Here is a 19,817-nt window from a genome sequence, read left to right as displayed (position 1 = left end):
TCATGGTCATAGACAGGCCCCGGTACAGTGCTTGGTGTCCAGATGTAAGTGCGGTCTCCTTTAGAGGAGCAGAGGCATTTGGCGGTGCAGGATGGTGCATTGTCTTTGCCCTCGGTGCCCATTGATGCAGATGCATGCTCATTATATTCCAGAGTTGCCAATATCAGGGGTTTGTCAGTGCATTGTTTTCCATCCTTAAATGAACATAACCACCACAAAAATGCTGACTCAGAGTAAGGATAAAATGTCATAGCTTTAACTGTAAAGGCACAACTACGGTAAAATATGAAAGGCACCAAGTAGCATTCGGATGAGCGCTCGAGCATTCTTCTTCTCATGCGTTATTATAATCTGATTGACTTTTGGTGTAAGCTATTGGACTGCTTTTGGCGATGGGGGGGGGGGGGGTCAGTCATTATAAAACTCAATCCTGCATTCATTTAATCAATCGTAGTCAGCCTGGCTGTCCCCTGGTGGCAGCACAGCAGTATTTTGTCTCCAGATAACCGAACCAGGATAATTTGCTTGCCTCTTCAATATCACTGCAGTAGGATTCTTTTGAGGACACGGTGTGAAATACGGAGACACTCTGAGCTCATACAGTACATTTTGTATGTGCACGTCATACGGGCTCAGCATTGTTGAACGTCAGCTGACAGTTGGAAGCTCCTAACTACTACAGCGATGGTGCGCTGCGGGTTTAAACCAAATTATTCCCGGTGGTCCAGCAACGGAAGAGCATCAACATCTTTATCTGACATCAGAGGCTGCAGTTTCTCTGTACATCTTCCCTGAGGTTGATGAAGTGTTGCCATTAGGGCCCATCTACTGCATCCACAGACACATCGCAGTAAGAATTGGTTGTGCGTGATAAAGCTGGCACTTAGAACAAGGTGCTGCAGGTCCCACAGCGATAACCTACTGACTCCAGCATTAAAAACTCCACCAATGGGAGTGCGGCCTACATCTTGATCTATTGCTTCCAGTCAGGGGAAAGTATCGCTGGCTGCAGCCTGCGTATTTGGAATTGTTCTGGCTCTGGGTGCAGGCATGAAGAATACAGCTCTGTGGAATAACATGGAAAGTGAGTTGAAAAATATCCTGCAGTATGCTTTCTTGAACTTTTTTGTTCCCTTTTAAAGAATTTTACAAGTCAATAAATGGGCAATGAAATACTTACGAAAACGCATTTAGGAAAACAAATTCAAAAGCATTTTCAAAATGAATGTGAGGTAGACGTTCAATGCTGGCTGTTTAGAAAGTCAGAACCAGTCTAGCGTAAACGCACAGAGTAAGCTGAAACCCATTGTTGTGTGTTTGAAGACTCAAACTAAGACAAATTTGCTGAAATAAAGGTATAAAGACTCCAATTTGTGCCAGTGCAGTTCTACCTCATCCTCTCATCCCCCTCCTCTTCTTCCCTAAAGTGTATCCCATCTGCTTTGGGGACCATGCAGGAGCAGGATAAGCACACCATTTCCCTGTCAATACTTTGCTATTAGCCTGTGCAGATCTATATATCACTGAGCTGTAGGCTATGAGCTCGGTGTTCTTCTTATCTGAATGTCCGAGGCCGGGGTGCTCCTCTCTGGCCTGCACTTTGATTTATTCAACCAGTAGGTTAATGAGAGATGGAAGCTGCCTCTTTACTCGTAGCCTGAGGGGGTAAACGTGTGCAGGAAAAGGAGAGGAGGGGGGGGCAAGAAGGAGGCTGCAGGATCTACCCCCAAATGACACTAAAAGGACTCCTGTGTTTGAGAGTTATCAATAAATATAGATGATAAAGAGAAACTAATAGGTATAATCATCTGTATGTGGAACTATTACATTCATTTAGTGGGACTGCAGATGCTGAAAAGCTTCTTTGAGTACAGGCTGGAGATTCATTTTCTAACAGAATAGTTAGACATTTTGAAAAATACACATATTCAGTTCCTTTTAAGATCAATGCCATTTCCTTCACATTAGTTTGAAGCAAACACCCGGAGACATTTAGTCAATCTTCCCTAAAAACAAAATGTGTAGACAGCTAGCCTGATAACGAGTCCACCCACCGGTGTCACTAAGACTCACAAGTTGACACGCTATACCTTGTTTGTTTAATACAGAAAACATTGGAATAAGACTTCAGGCTGGTGGATATTTAGGGACTATGCGCTTAGTGCTTTGCCAAATATGTCCTGGTTGTAGCTCCACTGAGCACCAACAAGACACCGAAAACAAAATTGTTTACTAACAAATAACAAATTATTAACTAATGCCAGATGCAAGACCTTGCAGCGTTAGTTCAGTTTAAGTAAGTAAAGTAGTGGTGGGGAGCCGGCGAGCTATACAGTGTCACTGTAGTCGCACGGTACAGGCCGGGTGGAGAATTCCATTTCAGAACAGACAGAGAAAACCAACCAACATAACGCTGGTCTTATGCGCTGGCGATGCTTTCGCCGTGGCAGCCTAATGTCTTTACTGTAAGCTGTTTCTTTGTATTCAGCAGCTAAATGTGACGTGCTCAGGGTAAATGATAACACAAGCTGGTCATTTTTGAACCCTTTCCCAGATCAGTGACATACATCGCATGTTACATCAGTGGGTTTATGACCTGAAGATATTTGGCCTCCATCCAAAAAGAACCCGTCTAATGAGCACGCTGTGTCAGTGTCAGCAGCAGCTCCCTCTCAGCAGTCTGCCTATACAGTTTGCTTATCTGTGTGTGTGTGTGTGTGTGTGTGTGTGTGTGTGTGTTTGAAAGTGACAGAAATTCTGTTGAAGGCATTTAGTTGTGGGATGGAGAGGAAACTCAGCAACTCACACACAAGCACAACAAGGGAAGCAAAACCACTGATAAATGTCCTACTTAGCTGTTACACCGTGGTACGTTTCTACTATAATCCAGACCCCTCCCCCTGCTGGCTTTTTGCACACATACACAGGCAGAAAGGCGCACCTTCCCTGAAAATATCTGGCATATGGTTATATGCTTAAGGCCAGTTTCCCCAGCTGCTTCCCGGAGAGAACAGAGAGAAGGGGGAGAGAAACTGGGGGGAGAGAAAATAAAAGGAGATGCAGAGCGAGTGATGGAGAGAGAGAGAGAGAGAGATGTATTGTAGGTCCGGACTGCTAAGTACCTGATAATTAGTTTGCCTGTGAGGCATCTGTCATTATGGTTCTGTAGCGACTAACAAGCGCCTGTCGGGGACAACAGCTTTCCTCTGTGATCTTCACGGGGTCCAACGATGACGGTGCTACACCCAAACATTCATCTGTTTATTCTCTAGACAGCAGAACATCCTGCAGAAGTAACGTGTTTGAGGGGCGCTGGTCTCCCTTTTTCATTTAATGATCTCTGCTTGAAATCACCTTAGAAATGTAAAAAATGTGGGTCATGAAAGTGGTGGAAAGTACAGAAGCATGTCAACTAAGCAAATCAAATCTCTGGCTGTTGACTTGAATATTTCCAGTCAACAGCTCAAATAGTTCTTGTTTCAACACATCATATAAATATCTCTGTGTTTCTTTATTGATCGGTCCAAGAACTCGTGGATATTATCCGTCTCTCAAGGACGTCTTCGGTCGCTGTTTGTACGGACAAAGTAGAGAGTCATCATCACTCACATAGTGATTGGGGAAACAATTTTATATCAACCCGGGGAGAGAGAGCGTTTCCTTGTTCAGGGAGCTTCAAACACCACAAATGCATCAAGGTTTTTGAAAATGTTTGAACCTGTTTAACATAAAACAACTGAGACGATTGGTGGAGAATTCCATTATAGCAAAAGAAAATCTTGTTCTTTAGAGCCATCAAACGTCATTTTATACACTCATCTCTCCAATGACACTGCAACAGATTTCTGTGCAATGTCTTTTTTTTGCAGGTAACATTTTTTGTAAGAATAACAGAAGGATCTAATCAAGAATGTTTTCAATTTTGTTGTTGTTCTGAACCAATTAGCAGTGTGATAATTCTAAGATTGAGCTAATGTACTGTGCAATATTTAAAAGTGAAATTAAGATAAAAATAATACATCATTGTGCATGATTTATTTTTCCTGATGTAACAAGAGCTAGTATCGCCATGCAAAGAAAAATGATCTATACAATTATTGCTTATTAAATTAAATTAAAATTAGAAGTGGGGCATACAACACATAAAATCCTCAAGACAAGAACACTCTTTTTTCTTTACAACCTCTGAGAGTTACGTTAGATTAGAATCCGACACAGCTGGGAGCTGAACGACGCGGCTTTGCATACCGCTGCAAATAATCCAATTGCCCTGCAGACACCTTCATTATTGTGATTGCTGCTCTGCATTGTCTTTTAACAGTCAATAACGTGCAAAGCAAGCTTGCATTCTACCTTGAAAGGGTTAATATGACTCTCCTGTTCCACCTCCTCAACATCCATCATGTTTCTCTGTAACCAGATCATAGTTTCAATCACGGGGAAGATTAGATAGCAGTCTATTAATCTCCCATATTAAGCAGATCCATTTGTGAACACAAACGGCCCAGAGAGGCCATCCTTTCACTTGTTGTCTCTAAATCTGATTAGCAAGCATAACGACATGTTGCTGTGGGTCACGGGAGATATGGATTGGTCCTGCCTGCATCTCAACTCTCGGTGGCTGGGGTGTTGCAAGAATGAACAATTCTGTGTTCAAGGACTCATGGGAATTCCCTCTTGTAGTCACCCAGTTCATCGACGAGATAATGTGAAGGTGGGTTTATGTGGAGGTTATTTTTTTCCCTCTGCAAAACACTGCAGTACATTTTTTGTAAATGTTAAGCATAGGCTCCTCACTCTCAACATGTTAATGTAGAGGGGGACAATAAATCCGTCTAAAATAAAACTCTAAGTATAGATGGCACCCGCTTAAGTCTCAACACTTGTTATTTTTGAGTAGAGCAAGGAGCTGTTTCATTAATAAACAAACGGGACACTCTTGCATGATTGTTTGTGCAGCCTGGCTGGACAGACTGGCTCTCCAGATGGAGGTGTAAATAAAATAGAAGAAGTCCGTTCTGCTGCGGTGATCAACATGTCTGTGCTTTCCTAGAGGCCTGCTACGGTGCCAGCTGTGCTGTGCGATTGTCGTGTGTCAAGAACAGTTTGTTAAAGCATTTCAGATCCGTTGATTGCAGTGAAACACGAAAGGTCAGTCAGCTAAAAACCAAGTGGGCTTCTTAATATTGAAAAAGTTGAGAATATTGTTACTGTTTCCAGAACAGTGCTACAATGTGTTACATTTTTATACGGAACCGCTGTATGTTTCATCCCTGATCCATTCAGAGGTCATGATGTCAGTTGTGAGGATGATGATGAAGAATATGCAGATGATGTCATCGGTCTTTATTTAGCCTTCTTACCTCGACACACACTGGCAGAGGGGTTTCGGGTTCCTCTCTCTGATTTGGCTGGGACGAAGAGGAGAGGCAGCAGGAGGAGGAGGAGGAGGAGGAGGAGTATCTGGTTACAGGAGGGAGCAGCGAGCGTGGGGACGGATCTGTTTACTTGGGGAAGTTAATTGATTGGGAGGAAAGGTGGTGAGGGGAGAAAGGAAGAACGGTGGTGGCAGGGGCAAGGAGAGGAGGGTCGAGAGGGCATTGATCATGTGACTGCTCCTGCCATAACCTTCGATGTGCCTCTGTGCTTTTATTGCACTGCAATGCCAAAAAAAGATTGTTTCTTGTAACAACAGCAGAGAAAAACAAGAAGTGCTCAATGAGAGGCCACGTCGAGGCAACAAATCGTTATGATTTGGTTCACTCATTAGGATCAATTTTTACCCCTTTCATTACCGACCTTGGCCTCAACAAAGGTCGTTTCACTGAATATGTTCTCCTCTACTAAGTGGGCCTGTCAATTTTTTCAATGATAATTTTGATCCCCAAAAAATTATATTATTGTATTTATTTGAAGAAATGCTTTTAAATTTAAGAAAGAAAACATTATTGAGATATTTTCCTCTCAAATTTGATAGCAACCTTGTGAAGAAGTCATATGTGAATATGTGAAAAAGGTTAATTTAACATTTAATTATAGCAGTGCAGCAAAGTTGATTTGAAAAAAGAAGCGCGATAGTCCGATTGGATGTGAGCATCTGGCCTCTGTTGGTGGTTTGAGTTATAGTCTCGTTACGGCCAGTTTTCATCAAATTGTTATTGTCTTGTCGGGCACTTTGTTACCTCCGTTTTTGAGGGATGTATTAATATATAATATCCTTACTGCTTCGTCGATGTGAGCATGTAGTAAAGGCCGATTATTACAAACAAACATAAATAGGCCCAGTCATGCGCGGCGTGTCTATCGGGGGAGCGAGAGAGAATGAGATGGAGAGCAGGGGAGTGCCGTCTGCACGCCGTCCACTTTGTATTGGATGGACAGCATTAATTATTTAACGCCAGGGCTGCTAGCTATTATTACAGAAAAACAGTGGACTGCATGTGGACGCTTTCCTCATGTTTGTATGTCAATACACGCGTTGCCCTCGTGGGCTTACTGCGCCTCTGTGGAGCTCCCATCTTAAAACAAGGCCACGCAGAAGAGGTCACGTTCACGAGGCGTGCTGCCAAACTCGCTCCCTGTGTGTTTAAAAGACCAGCAAACAGGTTAAACCGATGAGACACCGCTTGTATTCATTAGTGGAAGTGACACAAAGCTCTTTGTGGTTCATCCCGCTATCATACGTGCGTGCGTTGCGCTGGACATGGCGTTTATGTGTAGGTGAGAGAGAAAGTACTTGCAGACAGATATAGTACAAGAGCATAAGCCTACCGAAGGAACAGAACAGGGAGGACTGGTGGGGGGGGGGGGGGGGGGGCAGTGGTTGCTCAGATTTGTTTGCCGTGTCGTTTTTAGTTCTCCTCTCCTCGGTGTCGCTCCTAGGCGGCGGACATTTCTCTGTAATTCACTTCGAGGTTATGGTTTTAGATTGAGGGCAAAGCCAGGAGCCTGCCGTTTGTTTTGAAGGAATATACCGTCAATACAGACGCAGCAGTGCAAGGATTGTTTGCAGAGTTAATAGTAGTTTGATGATGTCATTCTCAGTGACCTGAAGAGAAATTGACCCCTGTTGTGTGAGTATTTCTAAAATGCCACCTGCACAATTATGGTTGGCGTGTCCCTGGGTTTGTTTTATCTGTCGCACACATGCACACTCACATATACAGGGAATGTGTACTGCCACAGTTTAATTTACTAACCTATACCTCGGCTTCCTCTGGAAACACGTCCGTTGAATGTCAGTAGAAATCAGGTTTCCCCACAGTGATGGAAAATGATTCATTCATCATAAGGGACTTAGAGAATTCTCTCTCTATATATATATATATTAGTATCTATACTCTAAAATAAGAGATTTTAAACAGAATTGTTCTTACCTGAATGACATAAAACAGGTATTGATTTAATTTACTCGAGCAGACAGAAAAGAAACTGTATTTCGGGGCATCGAGGTAACCATGACAGCATAACACTGCATTCATCACACATCTGCTGTAACTCCTCCTCAAATGTCTTTAATGCAGATCAGTTAAAACCTTTTATGCTGACGTATATTCGTATAATATAATATATAATAATATGATGATGTTGATTTTACAAGAATATAATATACAATTGCTAAAAAAAGAGGGTATGAGGCAGAAAGCCAAAGAGAAAATCCTCTAGAGGGATGTATAATTCATGCTCATGGCATTCCAAGCCTCTCTCTCGTTGTGTGTGTGTGTGTGTGTCTCTCTTAATAATAATTACTGTGTATTTGCTGAATCCATGTTTTTAGGGTTCAAGTAACCAGCAAATTGGACAAAGCCGGCCGAGACGCGCATTCCTGCACTTGGGACGTTATTTATTTCACAGGTGAGCTATGATTTCATACATTGTATTTGCATTACCAGTATACGTAAATCCTACAATCTATTTTTTTTTCTAAGAACATTTTACAATTGAAAATAAAATACTACTAAGTGTTCACGTACTCCTTGTACATTTCTGTAGTGTTGACCCAATTTACTGCCCTGCAATAAGACAATAAGTGGTCTGTCTCCCACTCATTTATCTTGTCCCAGGTGTCAAGAAAAGACATCAGTAAACTCCAGATAGTGACCAACTTCATTGCCTCCTTCCGTAGTGACGTACTACATGTTGATGTAGACATAAATTAAGTAGCGTTTTCTGGACAGCGACTTGTTTTCACATTGCTTTGTGAGAACGCCGTCTGCTCTAATGATAACTTGTATAAACATACATACTTCTATCTAACTGAGTTTCATGATTATGTGCCACTGTTTGGGGAAGAATGTCATAATGAGCTTTAAAGTTTCAACTTTTCCAAGACAATCAATTCACTAGTTAGCCGCTCGATGTCACATGGAAGCAGACACGAGACCCTCGGGCTAAAGGCTGGTTATTATTAATGAGTTGATACAAATTCATACAAGTTTGAATCATCACAATTGACAGGTCAAACACATGTTCATTTTAGCACTGTTAACACATTTACACAGCTGAATGTTTCTTAACAGCCGCTGTATAGTGTTGAGAGCAAACTGCTGGCCGTCGTTTCAATCGTCACTCCATCATGAATTATATAGACAGGATTCCTGTGCGTGCGAAATGGCATTGTTCACAGTTTGTGTCACATCAGTGCATGTTTAACTAGGCAAAACAAAAGCTTTTCAATATTCTAGTGCTCAGGGACTGACAGCGTCAGGAGACGCGGCTGCACTGCCGTTCTGCCTCCTCCTGTCTCCTCCTCTCCTATCTGGCGTCCTGTCCTGTCCCGTCGACTCAAGCGCTCTCTTCTCCCCTTAGACCCCCCCCCCCACCATTAAACACTGCCTCAGAAACCCATTTTCTCACTCGGCATGTCCGTGTTGGACCAATTTCTGCACAATGAAGCCAACAAGAATTGAGTGATAACCATCCCTCCTCCCCATTTATCACCTCTCCATCTGTCCCGTACCACAGGCTTCAGCAAACAACCCCTCTAAGCTTCCTCCGCCGGGTCTGAATGGTGTGTGTGTGCTAAAATGCAGTGTTAATCAAGCTCCAAACAGGTACACCAGGGTTTGGGTCTCCCAGGTCCAGTAAAAAGGCAACACTACAGAAATGATTAACAGGGGGACTGTTAAACAGATGTGGAAACAGAGACAGGAACACAGGAATTTAGAAAGAGGAGATTATTTAAATAGTAAGGAGAAGCTTGCTCCTTCAAATTAGTCGTTTGAAGTCGTGTTTGTAGTAAAATAAGCTCACGTGCCGTTGGCCCATCGGTTCATATTGCCCAGAAGTTTGTGCAGCGACGTGACCGCAGCGCAGACCGAGTCGTCATCTGCTTTTAAGTCTTTGTCTTCCTCTGCTGAGTCAACCACAGGGAAGGTCTCTACTGCTCCCCACAAGCCACTTTGTGCCCTCGCGCCGGGGACTTGTCTGATTAGACGTTGGCTTATTAGGTCTGACTCGCAGGCTTTTAAGTCACACGCCGTCATGCATGAGGCCCCGTTAAAAGGCGACGGACGGGTGAGACATAAACTGTCGAGAAGATTAAAAACACGACTGGAAGCGCTACCGTTCACTTGAGTGGACACCGTCCAGGGCAGCGGTTCCAAACTGGCGGGTCGAGACCCAACGAAGGGGTTGCAGAAGAAGCATGAGCTGCCCTGAGGCGGTTAGTGGGACAGCACAGAGGCCAAAACATAATCTCCTACCCACAATTGTATTTGTTTGTTCAGAGAAGCTTCTAGTCATTACTATTTTGAGACAGATTCCTCCCTTTGAAAGACGGAAATCCGAACTACATCCCACATTAAAGGATTTAAAAGTAGAGGACGCTTTGGCTTAAGGGGATACAAGTCATTGTACACATTATCCTGGTGACGCAAAATTCATGTTGAGGTCTTGATGTCAGTGCACGGTTCCAACTTATCACACATCTCTGGTCTTTGAAACATGACATTATATATCATTTCAAAAATCTTTGTAACTTAATGCACAAATACTTTTGAATCAAACCACCAGAGAAGGAACCTTCAGTTTATTCTGGATCAAATATCACCGCTGGTTAAAACCTTTCAACCAACTAAGTGGATTTATCCTGCAGAAATCAAAAGATACGATAAGCAGTTACAGCCGGGGCAGAATAGTGACAAAAAAGAGCAATAGACATTAATGGAGGCATTTTACCTTTGTCGTGAGAACATTTGGCAGCTGCAAGGCGCTCTGCTGATGTCAAGCCTGAGGGTGTGACAGACAGGAAGGGATGTTACGCCATTGCAGCGTTTGATCACCGGCGTCACGGGAGCACAGGTCTCAGAGAGACACCCGATCGCTTGCATCTGTTCAAACTCTTGTTTAGATACAGGTGTAAATGGGGTGACGAGTATTTGACTCTGAAGAAGTCAGCTGTCTTTCTTTCAAATCCCCCTTCAAAGGGCAGGTGATGTGTCTCTGGAACGCGGATTAGACATATGAACACGTGTGAGTCAACAAGCTAAACACTGTTCTCCAGAGCTGTGTAATTGTGTGTTAATAGGCATCGCAGTACAATTACTTGGCCTAGCCATAATAGAAGTCTAATCAATGTATGGATCCTCTACTGTCAGTGATGAAAATGACATCTATAATCAATTAGTGTGTGCTCAGCGTGGAGGCGCTGCCCGCTGACGACCATCAACCAAAAGGTTTTTTCCTCATTTAGATCCTGCTTTGTGGGTCCAATTTGGCTGTCAGGGCAACAAATCGACGACAACACTGGCTCAGATATTACTACACATTTTGTTCCACAGTTCTGACTTTATTATTGTACTCGTGTTTTCTTTTGATGTGTTCAGTGTCTGTTTTGTTTAAATGTATTCTGTTGACGGAGTAAAATGAGGGAGTCGACTTTCAATGGATCTTTAATTTAATATAAAGTATTTGGTTGATTCTCTCTCTCTCTTCTTGGGGGTGTGACAGGCCCATCCACCTCTCATTGTATGCAGGGAACACAGCAACCTCTCCTGGACAAACGGGAAAGTGGCAGACAAGTTGCCATGAAGCCAGCATAATGGAAGTGAGCAACACCCATCAGCAATATGAATCTCAAAAATCTAGGTTATGGATATTAAATAGGCATTTTACTGCTGTTACTGTATTCCTGTTATGGAATTTAAAATTGAGCCATTGACTTATACTGACATCTTACAGGAAAATCCCAAATAGCATCACACCTGCACAGATAACTAACCAGTAATTTGACTTTCAAAAAATGGTATTATTGCCCGGGGAAGCATTAAAACGTATTCCATGATCAATGTATCTGATTAGTTTGCTTTGACGGTACACTGGTGAGCTAATCAGGCCAAAGGGATCAATGGAGCGGTTGTCACACCGCCTCGCAATCCTTCCGTCTTCAGATAACTACAATGTAAATGACTGGGTACTAAAGGAAACCCTACTGGGACGCATACTAAACTCTGCCCGAGCTGCATTGTGCACATGGGAATCTCTACAGACACTTAGCCGGTTCTTAATCAGTAGTGTGCGAAAAATAGGAGCCTATTACACAGTCCTCTCTGAGTCTCTTATCATCATATTTGTCAGAGCTGCTTTATTCATTTCCACATTAGTTTCCTCTGACTGCAAACTTTACAGCCCCTTGTAGCGAATCCTTGTGGTACGACACTCATTGTTGCCGAATGGCTCAGAAGCTCTTTCTCCTCCTCCTCTGCCTCTCTTCTCCTCTCTCTCCCTCTCAGGCAGTAGGAAGATGCAACCAGACGCTCTGCCAGCCTATTTGTCTTGTCCCTCGCAGACAAACTAATTGCTAAACAAAAGGTGCTGGCGTGTGTCCTGTCGAGGAGCCTTGTAAATGCTTTACAGCCACAGTTCCATTCTGCCGGATAGTTAAGTGGCTAATTATAAAAGCCTCACAAAAGAGTCTGATTAGGGATAAAAGAGACGAGTGGGGCGACACAGAGAGCTCCCACTAGAGAAACTTCTAAAAGGCGCGTGAAGAGCACTGCCGCGCTCTGTTGTTGTTGACATAGAGTTCTACTGTAAGCTAAAATGACACTATAAAGCCTATAAAACGCTACCTGGTCCCTGCCTGTGTTGAAACGAGTGGACGCACCTGGATAAAGCATGAAGGTGATCAGACCTCATTGGGTTTTACAACACATTAATGTAGTTCTAAGACTGCAACTAATGATTAGATCCATTAGCAATTCATCTGCTGTTAATTTGCTTAATTAATCTTGCGGTTTGGAGAATGTCAAAAAATAATGTGAAATGCCAATCACAGTTTCCCAGAGTGCTAAGAAGCCTCAAATATAAAGATATTATAAATGACTTTCATGGTGAAAGAACTTGTCAAACAGAAAAGGGAACAATTCATTTATGAATAAATGCATTCATTAATATTTACTTTATACTCTTGTATAAAATATAATTTCATAACTGGATGATACGTTTTCCATGAAGAAATCTGAATAAAACCAAAAGTTATTAAACATAATGTATCTCAAACTAAATTGTTGCAGTATGAAGAAAGAAAGTTTATATTCATCTCAATTCTGTACCTGAGAAGTTTGGTACGTTCCACCACTGAAGAAAACAAAAAGAAAACAGCAATTAGTTCACTTTGAGACATTACAACCAATGAATTCTGCCCATTTTTGCAGTCGGGTTTTTCTTTTTCAATCAATTATCAAAATTGCTTTTAATTTGTTTCCTGTCAATCAATTATGTAATTTATTGACCATATTTTTCTGTCCCACCGTAGACACAATCACGCGTAGGGAAGGTCGGAATCTGTGCAATGTAATCCAATTTAATCCAGTACAACTCACAATCTATGATTCACAAAATGACAATAGAGTTGAATGAAAGCTTCTTTGACAGCTTTTACAAAAGCTGAACTGATCATTTTCAAGGGTTGTATCGGTGTTACTGTTGTTGAATGTAAACCCTTTACTTTTTGTAAAAGAGCGTGTGTGTGTGTGTGTGTGTGTGTGTACCTTCCCCTGACACCGCTTCCATAAAAATGTTTCCCATCATCTGCCGATGTGTTCAAGTATCAGTGTGCACTTGTGAGCTCGTCTGCGGGCCGAGCTCCTGACTCCCTATCTTGACAAAGTTGGGTAATTAACGACGGAGCCTATTAAAGGCAGAATATTCAGCCAGTGATGAATGGCTTTAATAACAGGGCCGTGTTCCCTCTAACAGAGACAGATCCTCCCGCCACCGTCTCCCTGCCCACCAGATAAAACCACCCGACTCTCATCTCACCGCCCGCTTCATCTTTCCTTTTCCCATCGGCAGTCTCACTGCTTCCATATTAACTGTCTTTGTGTTTCACTATCTTCCAAAAGTCATACACTTCTCTCCCAAAGATTGTGTCAGATTGTTTTGCAATTTCTGTTTTAGTATTCAAGATGAAGTCCCATCAGCCGGGGTTAAATCGGATTGATGCACACACAAAGACATACTGTCGTGTGCTTAAGAACATGTGTAATAAGTAAAGCGCCTCCTTTTCGTCTTCCCGCATGAATATTTGCGGTTTGTGAATGTTTGTCTTGTAAAACATCGTTAGCCTCTTTGTGCAGGGGCAATGCAAATTGGACAGTTAAGAAGCGCCAGCACCGATTTATTTCCGCATGCAGTCCTTTAACAGGGGCTGTGCTACTGCTTTATGTGTCCTGGTGGGGTTGGGGGCAAGGGCTCACCACAGGGGTCACATGCATCACAGCCCCGCATTGGGAGATTGGTCCAGATGTGTGTCCTCATTAAAACACCAGCGTGGGTGTCCTCGTGTGAGTGTTTAAGACACATATACCAACAACAGTCCCAGTTCATCTGTTACGTGCATCTCTTTGTCTCTTCTGACAGCTGTTCTTCTCTTTGAAGAGACAAGTTCCCATTGGCCTGATACACTTACACGTGAACAGTTTATATTATAGATAGATTCTACTACCCGTAGAATTAGAATCAATTAAGAATTATTGACAGAACCTTTTATAAATTTTTTGTTTAGAGTTAAGAAATCGGATATAATTTGGCTTTTGTCCTTGACTCACTGTGTTATTAAGACTTAAAAAATAGTTTCAGAAGTCTGCTGGAAAAAATGAACACTTACAATGAATTTTTGTTATGGCCTTGCCCTGCTCATACATTCCAAATAAGTCCATTTATAAGTCGATTTCTCTTTTGGGAGTTAAAATGAAACTCTTTTAAAGACTTATAGAGAGTTTGACATTGCAGGGGCCAAACAAGACACCGGCCATAGCACTATTCAGAACCTCCCTTTTAAAGAATTGTTGATTTTAGTATTTCTTTTTATGTTGATTATAATATGTATACAGGTGTGTAGGTTCCCCACAAAATTGGAAGTAAAGCCAGTCCAAAGAATAAAGACATACATGTCCAGGTGACTGTGTAAACATTTTTCTGCTGCAGGTCGCTTCAGCTTTGTGTCCTGTTGAGTGCATGTACACACACACACACACACGCATGCACAAAAACACGTTACACATGTTATGCACAAGTTCCTCTGCGAGGTGACTCGTGTGTGTGGTGGGAGCTCCCTTCAGTGGTTGCAGCATCGGGCGCTCTCTCTTCTAGGATAAAAGGAATTAAGTCCATTAAATACACATGAGAATCTAATTAGGGCCCCCCAAGTGCAGCGTACTTGCAGGTACGGAGTCACTGGGGAGCGACACCGCCGAGACCCCGAGAACACACTGTGAAAATGAATGGAGAATGACCGAGAAGTGCCTCTGTGAATGACTGAGACCTTGGAGGTAAAAGTGTTCGGTGCTGATTGGTCTCATTAAATGTGTTATAGTGATCTAATTATGAGAATGTGTCTGGAGAATGGGCAGGCTCTTAGTGTGTGCTTTAGTTTGCATACGATTGTAAATTTGCTATGAATGTTTAATATTTATATGGTTCGTGTGACCTTTAGATGGGACCAGGGAGAAGGTGTTGTTGAGTATGTGTTTTAGTTTGTGGCCTCATTTTACCGAATGTCTCTGCTAATTCTGCACCATTAAACATTTCTGTTGTAGTCTTTAAATGAATGATAGTCAACCTTTCAGAACAAAATTAACATAACTGATTATGTTGCACATTTGTTCTGAATCTAAGCAGGGAAAGTGACTATATTCCTCACTATAATTAGGATGATAATAACGTTGGGTGAATCATTGCATTTTTGTTATTCAGGCTTTCCTTTGCTGCGTGTCAGTTGAGATATTAGTCCGGACATAATTCTTATTCTGGCAGCAGCACAGTGACTGATATTATTTAAATTACACCTCCTTGGGCAAAGTATTCAGAAATACTTTGCAGATGGGAATTCATCACAAAATAGTGTGGAGAAAATGAGGAGCATCCGGGTTTGATTATACTGGCAAATATGTCTTTTTTTGCAGAGGGAAATGACAAATGTTGTTAACAACAGATTGATGTGTACTAAAGTTCATCGCAGCCTCTTTATTTAGTGCATTTGTGAATTTCATTTTATGTGATATAGATAGATAGATAGTTATACATGGATACAGTAGATAGAGAGGTATTTAGTCTGATGACTAAACAGGTGCATTTTGGTAACATCAAACCGCAGAACTTTCTTCCAAATGGCCACTTCCATAGTTCGATGCACAGCATGCAGTAGCTTGTAACTCCTTTGGCGTTGTCGTGAGTCTTGATACCGGTGATTATTTAGGTGAGTTTTGCTGAAGGCTGTAATTACTTATGCAAACATGAATTTGTTTTTTTTATATTTGGTTCACGTTTTACAAATGTGTTCTCACATTGACATTAGGAATCCTGTGTTGGCTATATGCCACATTAAATCCACTTGGAGCTGAAAAAGCAATACGAGAGCGAGACCCGTGTAACATGGCACTTCTGTGGGGGTGTTGTGTATCTGTGAACTCCAGCAGCCTCCTCCAGCACGCCGCTCCACCCTGCCTTCTCTCCTCCGCTGTGACAGCTTTGGCCTTTAAGCTCAGCGCTGTTATCACATTTTAACAAGGCCGTCATTACTGTCGCCGTGCCAAGCGTTCTGTCGCAGTGACTGACAGCTGTTTTGACACACTCTACCTCATAGGCAACACACATGCATTGGCTGACTAACAATATTACAATACTAAAATGTCAGCGGCTCCATTTAACTGTATTGGTTTTAGAGCCAGAGGCTAAGGCATTTTTTTATGGCCCACTTTCTTAAATGTCTCACAGTGACACCGTGCTGTCTAAATTGTGTTATACATTATAAACTTCTACAAATATGTGGCAACAGCTACACAGTAGATGTGAAGCCAGCGCGTTATGAAACACAGCTCTTCATCTAGTTCACCTTTAAAATGCCAGTCTGACACATCTCACTGTGTGCTGCACATTCACTGAACTCCAGCCCCACTTCCGTTTCTGCCCAGCAGGTCAAACCATTCCACACCTTTTGGTTTCTAGTACTGTTCTAATATTTTGTATTATTTTACCGTGTGTCAAATTACATGTAATGTGATGCCGTTATTTTTTTAAACATAAATACGTCATTCTTAGAAGATATTAACAACTTCTGAGGAAAGTTTATATCTCAAGGAGCATGACATCTTTTGTAATAACTGTTTTTTATCTGGTCTCTGTGCCCATTCATGTACAATATTCTTAGTCCGTCTGACAATAACCGACAACGTATCACCTGTCTGGCTGCAGTAACTCGATACTAAAGATAAGTAAGTTTGACTTACATAATTCCCTAAACAATGATACATAAAGGCTTCATCCCATATTTCAACAAGTTAACATTGTACTGTAAAGATACCTAAAAATCCCGAAGTACCCAAAATGAATTAGAGTGTGGATTATCATGTAATTATGGATCTTTCCAAAGTCTGATAGAGCAGGAAAATTGAGTTTTGAATATTTCATAATGTGCAGCACCATCTTTGTTGAGGAAATTATTTAGGGATAGCATGCTCGTTTGCAGAATGGATAAAGGTTCATTGCGGGGCACCAGAGTGCAGTAATTGGATATCTGCAGTAATTCAAAGATGAGCACATCTCCTCGATGCATTCAGTACAGCATTAATCTTCCCTCAGACAACAAAAAACTATTAACCGCCCGCCCGGACCTATCAAGCTGTTGCTATTTAGTTTATATGTGTTTCATGTGAATCATACCGATACAGAAAATGTGACAAATATGCACTTTGTGTGTTTTTTTCCTGCAGATGAATCCTGCATTCCACGTGTCTCGGCCCCCATCAACGCAGCTGAGAAATGGGAACTCATGCACAAACCTGCCCTTCATTTTCAACAGAAAATTGCAGCATTATTAAAACATGCATATAATTTAGAACATGTGAGCGTGACAAGATGATGTTCATGCAGGAAAAATTGTCATACACTGATATGAGACAATGACAGCGATGTTAGTGCATCATGAAATAAAATCAATATGACAAAGTAAAGCCAAACAACCAAACAACTTAGGGTTGCACAAATAACACACTTGAACACTGGGATGTAAAAGAATAATTTTGTCTCCTCTAGAAAACATATGAAGAAATGCCAGTTATGAAAAATGTCATCTTTAAAAGGCAAATCTAAATGTCAGAGAGACGGATACTTTACACATAGAAAGTGCTGCCTTCTGGGTGTTAGGAAAGAAAGGCGTTAGAATGATATTTTTTTTCCCAGTTGAAATTGACTGCAATTACCCGGCATCAAGCACACAAAGCAGTTGTACACTCACATAGCCTGGAGAGGAGTGGAGTCACTGTTCTCAATATTACTCAGGAATTCAGAGGGGCATAGAATAATGAAAGCTACGGATGTGTTTTAATGTATGTTGGGAAAATAGAGTCTTTTTGTAATATGCATTTGATTAAATATGAGGAACTAAGTCTCAGACACAAAGGTGAGACAATTAGTTTATTATTTGACTTAATCAACAGAAAATAAACTACTATTTTTATAATTGATAAATTAATAGTTCCATTACACGGTGTAATAAATTAAAAGAAAAGAAATATGAATTTATGTCAGTGTAGTGACCTGTGAACATTCCTTTGAATAAAAAAAAACATGTTAACACTTTACTTTAAAGAACTTTACATTTAAGATGTTCCACTGAGCATGAAGTTTGCTGTGTGTGTTTATATGTGGACCATCTTTATGTTACTACGCATGATATTTTTGTGAACTTCTCAATTTAATTGTGCATGGGTAAGAGATGGGAAACCCCCAGAAAAACCGAGGTAAAGCAACGAGGAGCATCAAGCCCCGTTAAGGTCTAAGTTTCGTGTGCTGGCAAATGTCAGACTCATGTCAAAGCCCAGCAAGAATAAAGCCTTCCTGGGTCCTCAGTTTGTTTTGAAGTTCGTGACAAAATCATCTCAGTGGGGGATATGAGAAGAGGTGAAAGTGGGTGGTTCAATCCCATTTCAAGTCCCAGGAAGGAGACAAGTGGAGAAAATGTAGGTTCTAGGAGAGATGAAGCTAGGACGAGAAGAGGTAAAGACGAGGGAAAGGGAGGTAAAAGTGACTTGACCCTTCTAATCCGGTGAAGGTCATGAGTCAGATTAGGGATGGCTACTCTGAACTCCATGGCTGGAAGGCACCTTCGACCCACGGAGTATTTAGGTATCTCTTAAACCCAACGGAGAACCACCGGGCTCTTCTCTTAGCATGCAAATGAGACAGGAACAAATGTCCCGTCACTTCTGGGTCACCATGTGCCAAAGTGCTTAACACTCTTCCTGTCAGCCCCCCTCTCCAGCTGCTTCAAAAACCTCCTGCACCTCCCTCACGCTTATTTCCTCCCTCTTATGTTCTTTAAATGAGCTTTCCAACTCCACTTCTTTCTCGCAATTCAATTTTACAAGGCCATTATCCCGGGTGTAATGTGGAGGTTAAATATATCAGGGCAGACGTTATGTGGAAATAATTAGTGCTAATGAATAATGCACTCATTCAGTAGATGACGGATGGTTGCCAAGGTAATGGAGTGCAAGGGAGGGGCCCCTCTGACAATGAAATTAAAATATTTAAGCACTGTTTTACGGTATTACCGGGCCCTCACACTTTCTCCCTGTCACAAAATCACTACATGCTGCCGTCCGGCCTCCATGTGACATGATAGCTGTGCCGTTACTCATGCACGAGATTTGTCTTACTAAAGATAGAGCTCAGATAAAAGGAGGAACATACTTCTACCGTACGCCACGGCTCATCCTCCCTGCCACCAATAATTCCTCTGAGGGCATCACAGACGACACTCCATATAGACAGCCTGTCTTTCCGCCAGGTTGTATTTCGTTCACTTTATTTATTGCCACTTCACACATCCGTTCTCTTACGATCTCATTCGGCCCCCTTCATGGAATAATGAAGGATGTAGGTTTTAAATTGCCCATCTTACAGCCCCCTTCCAACCAATTGGCCCTTCCGGAATCGATAATGGTGAACCAAAGGGCTGTGTGACTGATAGATGGTAAAGCGTCAACACCATTAGACACAACGGTTAGAGGACGGGGAGGAAAGTAATGGCTTGGGACAGAATGCTCATGAGCTAATAATGCTCAGTCGTTCATTCACCAAACTTTCTATACAGGTAAATGACACCTTTTTCTCTAAAAACCATTGACTTTCCCTGACTTTCATTGTACATCAGTGCTTTTGATCTTTTGCCCAGGCGTTGGGATAATTAGGATTTCTGCCACCAGTCCAATGCAATAGAAGTCAATGGTGTTTTAATTGTCCTTCTCACAGCGCTAAAGATTGTCTTTGAACAAGACTAAAAGTCTTGAGACACACTTGCTCTGTGGGCCTGT

At 41.9% G+C, this 19,817-nt stretch overlaps 1 long non-coding RNA gene across 1 annotated transcript in view; it reads left to right on the top strand.

Moving 5' to 3' along the window:
- Nucleotides 1–18,083, top strand: part of LOC120809822 (uncharacterized) — a 59,117-nt gene extending 41,034 nt beyond the window's left edge. The window contains exons 4-5 of the long non-coding RNA XR_005710144.2: nt 7,778–7,854; nt 17,214–18,083. This is a non-coding gene — a long non-coding RNA (uncharacterized LOC120809822). The remainder of the gene's footprint in view (nt 1–7,777; nt 7,855–17,213) is intronic.
- The last annotated feature ends 1,734 nt before the right edge of the window (nt 18,084–19,817 follow it).

Source organism: Gasterosteus aculeatus, chromosome 12 (assembly GCF_964276395.1).
Source record: "Gasterosteus aculeatus chromosome 12, fGasAcu3.hap1.1, whole genome shotgun sequence".
In the NCBI taxonomy this organism is placed as follows: Eukaryota; Metazoa; Chordata; class Actinopteri; order Perciformes; family Gasterosteidae; genus Gasterosteus; species Gasterosteus aculeatus.
This window is presented reverse-complemented; position numbering and strand designations above follow the sequence as displayed.